The sequence below is a fragment of the Orbicella franksi genome, chromosome 9 (genome assembly GCF_964199315.1).
Source record: "Orbicella franksi chromosome 9, jaOrbFran1.1, whole genome shotgun sequence".
Taxonomy (NCBI): domain Eukaryota; kingdom Metazoa; phylum Cnidaria; class Anthozoa; order Scleractinia; family Merulinidae; genus Orbicella; species Orbicella franksi.
In genome coordinates, this window is record NC_138153.1 from 20,134,579 (window position 1) to 20,143,064 (window position 8,486).

An 8,486-nucleotide genomic window follows, 5' to 3' on the forward strand; every position below is an offset into this window, starting at 1 on the left:
TCGCGGAAACCAAAACAATTACTCCTCCTCTTACTCCTCCTCAGGATCCAGTTGAGCAAGTAACAGAGAGGTCTCACACCACAGTGATGTCCCAAAGTGCGCAACCAAGATTTGTGGCACTACGCACAGTACCAGTGTTTCTGAAGAACGGTAATCACAGAATTAAAGTGAATGCGTTGTTGGACAAAGCTTCAATGAAAACGTATTTAAATGCTGACGTAGCCGCTGAGCTTGGACTTCAAGGACATCCTCAAAGTGTAACTGTGAATGTTCTAAATTGACAGACTGAGACCTTCGAGACTACGCCAGTTGAGGTCGAGTTGGAGAGTTTAGATGGAAAAGTGAAGACTACCATAAGTGCATTCACAGCAGAACAAGTCACAGGAAACATGAAAGTTATCGATTGGGAAAAGTATGCGGCAAAGTGCACCCATTTGAGAGGGATACAGTTTCCAAATCCTGGCATCCGCCCAATAGTGGACTTGTTAATTGGAGTTGATTATGCTGAACTACACTACTCGTTCAAGGATGTTCGAGGTCAGCCAGGGGAACCAGTAGCAAGACTTACGCCATTAGGATGGACATGTACAGGAACGGTTAGTGGGCTCAAAGGAGGTGACCATCAGTCAAGCTTTGCACACACCTATTTTGTGCGAGAACAGTCAGACACTGACGAAATAAGTAGTTTACTACGACAATTCTGGGAAATAGAGAATCCTCGCACATCACATGATCGACCAGTTCTGAATCCTGATGAGCAATGTACGTTAGACAAGGTGGAAAAGTCCCTCAAGTACTTGGATGGAAGATATCAAGTGGCACTTCCATGGAAGAACATTCCTGACCTACCAGACAATTATGACATGGTGCTACGCAGATTGTGCAACACTGAGAAACGTTTACTGAAGATTCAGATTTCAGATTTTTTATTAATTGACATTATTTACAGACATATTTCACTATCGCACACTATTACAAAAAATTCATTAATTAAAAATAAGGAAAATATAAAAATAAAACCAAAACAAAATGTGCTCAGTGACCAAAGAAGCATATGAAGAATCCAGAGATCGCAGCAGCCCACTCAGAAAACATCACTCAATATTTGGAGAGGGGCTACATTCGCAAGATCGACCCAACCGAAGAAAAGCCCGCAAGGAGATGGTACCTGCCACACTTTCCCGTTGCAAGACTGGACAGAGCCACAACAAAGACCCGCATTGTATTTGACGCCTCTGCAAAGTTTGGGGGAATCTCCCTCAATGACGTCATTTATCAAGGACCGAAACTGCAGAGAGATTTGAACGATATTTTACTTTGATTCAGAAGATACCCTGTTGCACTCATCTGTGACATCGCTAAGATGTGTTTGAGAATTGAAGTTGCAACTAAGGACCGATCATGTCAACGGTTCTTATGGAGATCCTTGGATCAGCAGAGAAAACCGGAAGAGTACAAGTTCAACCGAGTTGTGTTTGGGATTAACTCATCGCCTTTTCAAGCTCAGTTTGTCTCCCAAACACATGCTGAGCAGCACAAAGATGAGCTGCCCTTGACTGCAGAAACTGTGTCAAAGTCAACATACATGGATGACAGTATGGACTCTGTGTTGGACGACAGTCAAGGTATTGAGTTGTGCAAGCAGTTAGATGAGCTGTGGAGCAGGGCAGGAATGCATGCTCATAAATGGTTGTCCAATTCACCCCAGGTTCTGGAGAAGATACCAATCAAGGATAGAGCATCCGAGGTGGTCATCAACAAAGATCCCCTACCAACAGTAAAGACACTGTGAATCACGTGGCTTCCAGAAGACGTGTTCACGTTCAAAGCAACCCGCCCGAAGAGAACTTTCAGCTCACTAAACGGAATTTTCTGAAGAAAATCGCCACATTATTTGACCCAGTTGGTTTCTTGGCACCATTTACCATTCGAGCCAAAGTTATGATACAGGAGATGTGGGTGGCAGGACTTGAATGGGACGAGCTATGCCCAAGGGAGTTAATCCACAAGTCTCAAGAATGGTTCTGTGAGTTGGAAGAGTTACCAATGATTAAAGTTCCCAGATGTTTACGATTTGGCCCAGAAGAAGTTGTACTGTCCGAGACCTTACACACCTTTGTAGACGCATCGCAAGATGCATATGGTGCTGTTCTCTATTTGAAGGTTATCTACGAGAGTGGATCAGTATCTAGTCAACTAGTTACAGCCAAGACAAGAGTTGCACCACTTGCGGCAACAAGTATACCTCGTTTAGAACTGGTGGCAGCAATCCTGGGACTAAGGCTGACCGAGTCAGTTTCCAGAGTTTACAGTGGTGCATTGGGTCAGGCAGTCTTCTGGTCCGATAGTATGAATGTCCTGTGGTGGATAAAAGGAAGAAGTCGGAGATTTAACCTTTCGTAGCAAATCGAGTGGGAGAAATTCAAAGCCTAACGAATCCTAAGCAGTGGCGTTTCGTGCCAACCAATGAGAATCCTGCTGACTTTACTACGAGGGGCATGAGAGTTTCGGACATGGCCATGGAGAAAAAGTGGTGGAGTGGTCCTGATTACCTTCAAAAGGAACAGTCAGACTGGCCTGTCAGTCAAATTGACACCGACAAAGTTTAAGAAACAACGGAAATCAAGAAAGCAGCTCAAGGCAGCTCACAGGCAGGCCGAAGCAAGGGAGACTGGACAATGATTTCAGTTCACGAAGATGAAAAGTTATGGCGTCTTGATCCAAAACACTTCTCAAGTTGGACAAAGCTAATAAGAGTTCAAGCATGGGTTCGTCGTTTCATAGATAATTGTAGAAGTCCCAACAGAGAGAGAGGAGAATTAAAGGCGGAAGAGATCGAAGATGCTGTGGTTCAAGTGATAAAGGGTGCACAAAGAAAGGCATATCTCGACGAGTATTTGGCACTTCAGCGACAAAGAGAAATACCCAAGAAGAGCAAGCTGCTCGGCTTACAACCATGGCTGGACGAGGAGGGCCAAATGAGATGCGATGGATGCCTTAAGTATGCAGAATTTCTATCTCAGGATGCTTGCTTTCTGATAATCCTGCCTCGTAAGAACTGTGTAACGAAACTAATTGTCAAACATTATCACAAGAAAGGCAACCACGCGGGTGGAACGAATCAATTGCTGGCGGCTTTATCAACACGCTTCTGGATCATTTCTGGCCGTGAAGAAATTCGGGAATGGGAGAAGGAGTGTAACGAATGCCAAAGAAGAAAAGCTAAAGCTGCAAAACAAATTATGGCCCCTCTCCCACAGATCAGACTTCAACTTTCCTTGAGAGCGTTCACACAGACTGCTGTGGATTATCGTGGACCATTCATCACTGTGCAAGGAAGAAGGACACGTCAACAGAAACGTTACTTGCGTTTGTTTACCTGCTTGGCGTGCCGAGCAGTCCATCTGGAAATGGCCTATGCACTTGACACGGACTCGTTCCTGAATGCTTTCTACAGAATGGTCAATCGCAGGGGGCTTCCAAGAGAGATGTTATCCAACAATGGAAATAACTTTGTTGGAGGTAGTAAGGAGTTGAGCGATTTGGTCAAAGAGCTTGATCAAGACAAGATTGCTAAATCCACCGCAAACCAAGGAATAAAATGGAAGTTTAATCCCCCACATGCACCTCATTTTGGAGGTGCCCATGAGATTATGATCAAGGGAGCAAAGCGAGCAGTACACGCAATCCTGGGCAATGCAGACTCACAGATGAAGAGTTAATGACGACATTCACTGGAGCGGAGGCACTTCTAAACTCCAGACCACTGACTTATCAATCAGCTAATCCTGAAGATGACGTGCCACTGACACCGAATCATTTCCTCTTTGGTCAGGTCGGAGGACAGTTTGCACCAGAATCAGTAGATGAGACCACATTCAACCCAAAGAAGAGGTGGAGAAGAGTCCAGGAACTAGTTAGACATTTCTGGCATCGTTAGATTCGAGAGTGGTTACCAGCTCTCAACGTCAGAAGAAAGTGGTTAACTGTTGAGCGAGACATCCAAGTTGATGACGTAGTGTTAGTCATGTCACCCAAGACACCACGAGGACACTGGCCTCTGGGTCGAATTGTCGAAGTTTATCCAGGCAAAGATGGACACGTAAGGGTCGCCAAAGTTCAAGTGGGAAAAGAAGAATTCCTTAGAACTATTACCAAGTTATGCCAGCTTGAACTGTCTTGAACGTGCTCAGAGTTGATGATGATGAAGAAGAAGACTTACAGAGATTTCTGGACAGTTTAGCTGTGTTTCACTTGAGGACAGCCCCCCTTATCGTCGGCATGATCGTTGTATTGACATGCTAGGGCATATCAACGAGGGGGAGAATGAACACGGGACAATTGCATTCGTCAGTGTTTACCAATACCTTTGGGCATTATGCAATCCTTTAGTTTTACTTGCCATCGTACATATTTCATATATTAGTTTTTCGTTCAAAAAGTTTGATTTTATAAATCGTGTGGAAAAGAATAAATTTTTTAATCTGGTAAACATGCAGAAGTCTATTGAGAAGAGCTACTTCTTTGAAGAAAAGTTTCTTCTTGCCTTGGTCAAGGACATGCAACATTTTCTTCACAACCACTGTTTTGACATTTTCCTCAGTTCCATATTCTGTGGTGTACACATCGCCAAAAGCAACTTGATCAAGCCGCTTTTTAACGTGCAGAGCGTTACAATCAAAGACTTTTACGTTCGCGATACTTTCCGCTGAAGATTGTTGCTTTTTTAAGAATTGGGGAAGCTTGAAGTGCCAAAAAAACGACATTCTCAACGCAGGGATGCATGTGAAAGTGATAACGTTATTTCCCCGGGAAAATCAAATTCTTGTAGCACATGGTGAATAAATTTCCGAGCCATGCACAGTTGAACTTTGGGCCCTTATATTATAAGGACAGTAAAGCAAAGTAATGAAGTCACCTCATCGTAATTTGCTCATATGCATTTGAAAAATAGCTCAGATGACAGTTTAATTTATGCGCTACAAAAACGAAAGCAATTTAGCCTAGTGTATAGTCTTTCCTGAAGAAAAAAAAAGTTTTAGACCGGTGGGTCTTCGTTTTAGACCGGTGGGTCTTTGTTTTAGACCTGTGAGTCTTCGTCTTAGACCAGTGGGTCTTCGTTTTAGATCAGTGGGTCTTAGGTCTTCGGTCTTCGTTTTTGACACATCCTTAATGAACTGCTATTTTGCATACTTAACTTCAGTATTTGTTTCAATAATTGGAACCCTCTTTAGGTTACTATATATCTTAAGGTGTCTCACACACAATGGATGTCGTGTGTCCGGTTTAATCTGTAGACAATGTACATGTAAACCCCATATCAAATTAAAACATAATAGAAAGGTAGCTATCAAACTATACCAAGGACTTTCAAATAAATTGTCAAATTTTTCTAGACCTTTAAGTGCAAGCATCCAAATCACATTTTGAAAGCTACAAGTCAAAGCGAACTTTGTTTCTTGTTAATTTAATTTGTTTCTCAGTTTCAGGACCCAAAAAAGGACACTTTTAGAACATTAAACCTGGATCAATTGTCTTGCCATGTCATTGAGCATAGCCCAGAACGTCCCAATGTGCAGTTTAGTGTGAAGTATCTAGACAAGAACGTGCCTGTTTCTTCCACTTTTAACACTTTGATAGAACTTCGAGTCAGTAATAGTTCCTGTCAAAGAACAATGATTTTCTGCCAGACTCGTAAACAGTGTGCCTTGTTATATTCAGTTTTTAAGGATAAACTTGGAAATAATTTTTATTTGAACAAAACACCTAATCCCAAAGAGCGAATGATGGAGATGTTTCATTCAGGGACTCCAGAGTCAGTGAAGAAGCACATTCTTGACAATATATCTTGGTGCTATGGGCATATTAGAGTTATCGCATGCACTATTGCCTTTGGAATGGGAGCGAACTGCAAAGGGGTGCATCATGTGGTTCATTTTGGCCGTGCCAAAAATCTTGAATGCTATGTTTGGGAATGTGGAAGAACAAAAAGGGATGGGCAGCCAAGTACATGTCTTTTGCTTCACAATGGACTGCTGTCAGCACATTGTGCACATGACATCAAGGACTACTTGTCCAACGATAAAGAATGCAGGAAAACTTTTGTTTATAGTTATTTTCCAGGAGAATTCTCCTCTACTGTATCAGGTCACCAGTGCTGTGATATTTGTGCAAAGAGCTGCAGGTGTGGGCAAGAAAGCTGCAGTGAGCCTAGTACTTTGTCTTTGGAATCCAATGCTGATGACACATGTACCGTATCCTCTGAAAGTGTCCGATCAGTCAAAAAAATGGATAAAATCAGACTTCGAAGTGAACTTTGCACATTCATGAAAAACTTACTCATACCAAAATACTTCAGGTGCCATAGCATCTGTGAACATTATTCATGAATTCACCTCATTCCATATTCAACAAGTTCTTGACAACTGCGACAAGATCAAAACATTAAGTGACATGGAAGATTTTGTTGAAGTTTGGAGAAAGGTGCATAGCAGAGGAATTCTTGCTGCTATTCACAGGATCTTTGGCAATGTGGATGAGGACGAAATGAAAACACCTGAGTGTGAAGACGAAGAAATGGATGAATATGCGCAGGAATGGACAAACATCAGAGATGATTCTGAATTGTGTAATCTCTTAAATGACAGTGATTTGCAAAATGTAGACATTCACATGGAAGAGATTGACGTGTCAGGTAATGAACGAAGAAACATGAGCAGCATGATTGGAGATTTTTTTAAGTCCTTTTGAACATGATTTAAACATAACAAGGACAAATCTCAGTGTTCTGTATATTTTGACACAGTACATGTACATGTGAATGAAACTTTATTATGCCATCCTTGCAAGTACTTTAAAACATTCTTTGGAGCTTAATGCTCAATCAGGTTTCTGTTTCCCTTCAATTTTCTTTCTTTGCTATGGCTTTGTTTACATGTAATGTAGAAGATTTGTTCACCTGTGAAGGTTCCAACTTAACAAAATTAGTTTCTTAAACTTACTAAGAAAGTGTTAAAATATTTAAAACATTGTAAGGGAAAACAAAATTGTTTTTCTCTCACTGTCCTCTCCCTTAGTCATTTATATGTACAATGTAATGACAATTAATCTTCTATTAAGCAAAACCAACAACGATGTTGTGAAACTGAATTGGCACAATGAACTCGAATGTTCCTTGCGTGCCTTTCTTGCACATACAATGTTCCTCTTGTGCTTATTTATCCATTGAAACATGTCCTGGAGGTCAAATTGTTCATAGCCACACCCCGGGGTCCAATTGAAAGCTTTCTGGGAAACAATCTCAACAGCAATCTTCTGCAAATCAGATGCAATAGAAATTTCATAGTGTTCCCCTGACCGGCGGATTACGCAACACTCTTGATCAAAGTTGTTAAGAGCTACTTTTGTAATGTCAACCGCATGACAGTAGCAGTCAATAGCTTTGTGATTTGTTGCATTAGGTCCAAGCATTCGCTGAACTTCTTTTAGAAGTCTGTTGAAAAATTCAAGAAGTAAATCTAGAGGAATATTGTTCCCCAAACCAGATCTTAACAAAGCAGTTCTGTTCCATATAAGGTCGTCTGAATGCTTAGGAGAAAGCAACCCATAAACTTGGAACATCATTCGTAAGGCCTCTAGAGCATATTTGGTACTCCCTGCATCATTTCTGAGATAATGTAATTGAAATTTCCAGCACCTGAAAATACGTTTCCCATCACCTTCTCTGATAGCATCAAAAAAATTTAAAATCAACATGCCATACTCTAGGAGGGAACATTTGTAATTAAACATGTCATCCTTTTCAGGGACAGGCTTGTCAGACACCCCCTCACTTGAGAAGAGTGACTGTTGAGAATCAGAAGTTCAGATTGGTGGGTTGTGGGTTGATTAATGATCCTGCATTCGCTTGCATTGAATTTGAAAGTTTTTCCACATCCTGGAAAATTGCAAATAAATCTGCCATCATCAGTCTGATTCTTTCTGTTGCTGGCCTCTTCTTCCTCAGCAGCTAAAAGGCTGTTGAAAATGGATTCTACATTTTCTCTTCTGATCACATAACTATCGAAAACACAAGAGGCTACTTTGTGCAAATACTCTTTCTTCTCAATATCGCTAGCCTCAGAGAGGTTTGGCTGACAAAATTCACCTGTTGGGCTGTCAGATAAATTGTTCATCCCAAGTTCATGAACGGCAGATGCTACTAGCCTTGCTTTTGTTTCTAATTCAAAAAATTTTCAACATGGGTTTACAGCAGCATCAACATTTTCCCTGACATTTTGCCTGTTAATCAAGTTTCTGTCACTGTAGAGGGTGCACTTGTCTCCAGCTGACTTGGTATTGTAGAAGTTCTTCAAAGCAACCTTGCAAATTAATGGAAAAACCAAATTATCGTCAAATTTGTAGAAAAAAAATTAGAATCATGAAGCCTTGTGAAGATGGGCCATAAGTACAAGCCTGTTGCTATAACAAACCTTGGTATTCAATTC

General features: G+C 41.3%; 1 pseudogene; it reads left to right on the top strand.

Annotated features, from left to right (window-relative positions):
- Positions 1-325: 325 nt before the first annotated feature.
- On the top strand, positions 326-1,593 carry LOC145497240 (uncharacterized; annotated as a pseudogene).
- Positions 1,594-8,486: the final 6,893 nt, after the last annotated feature.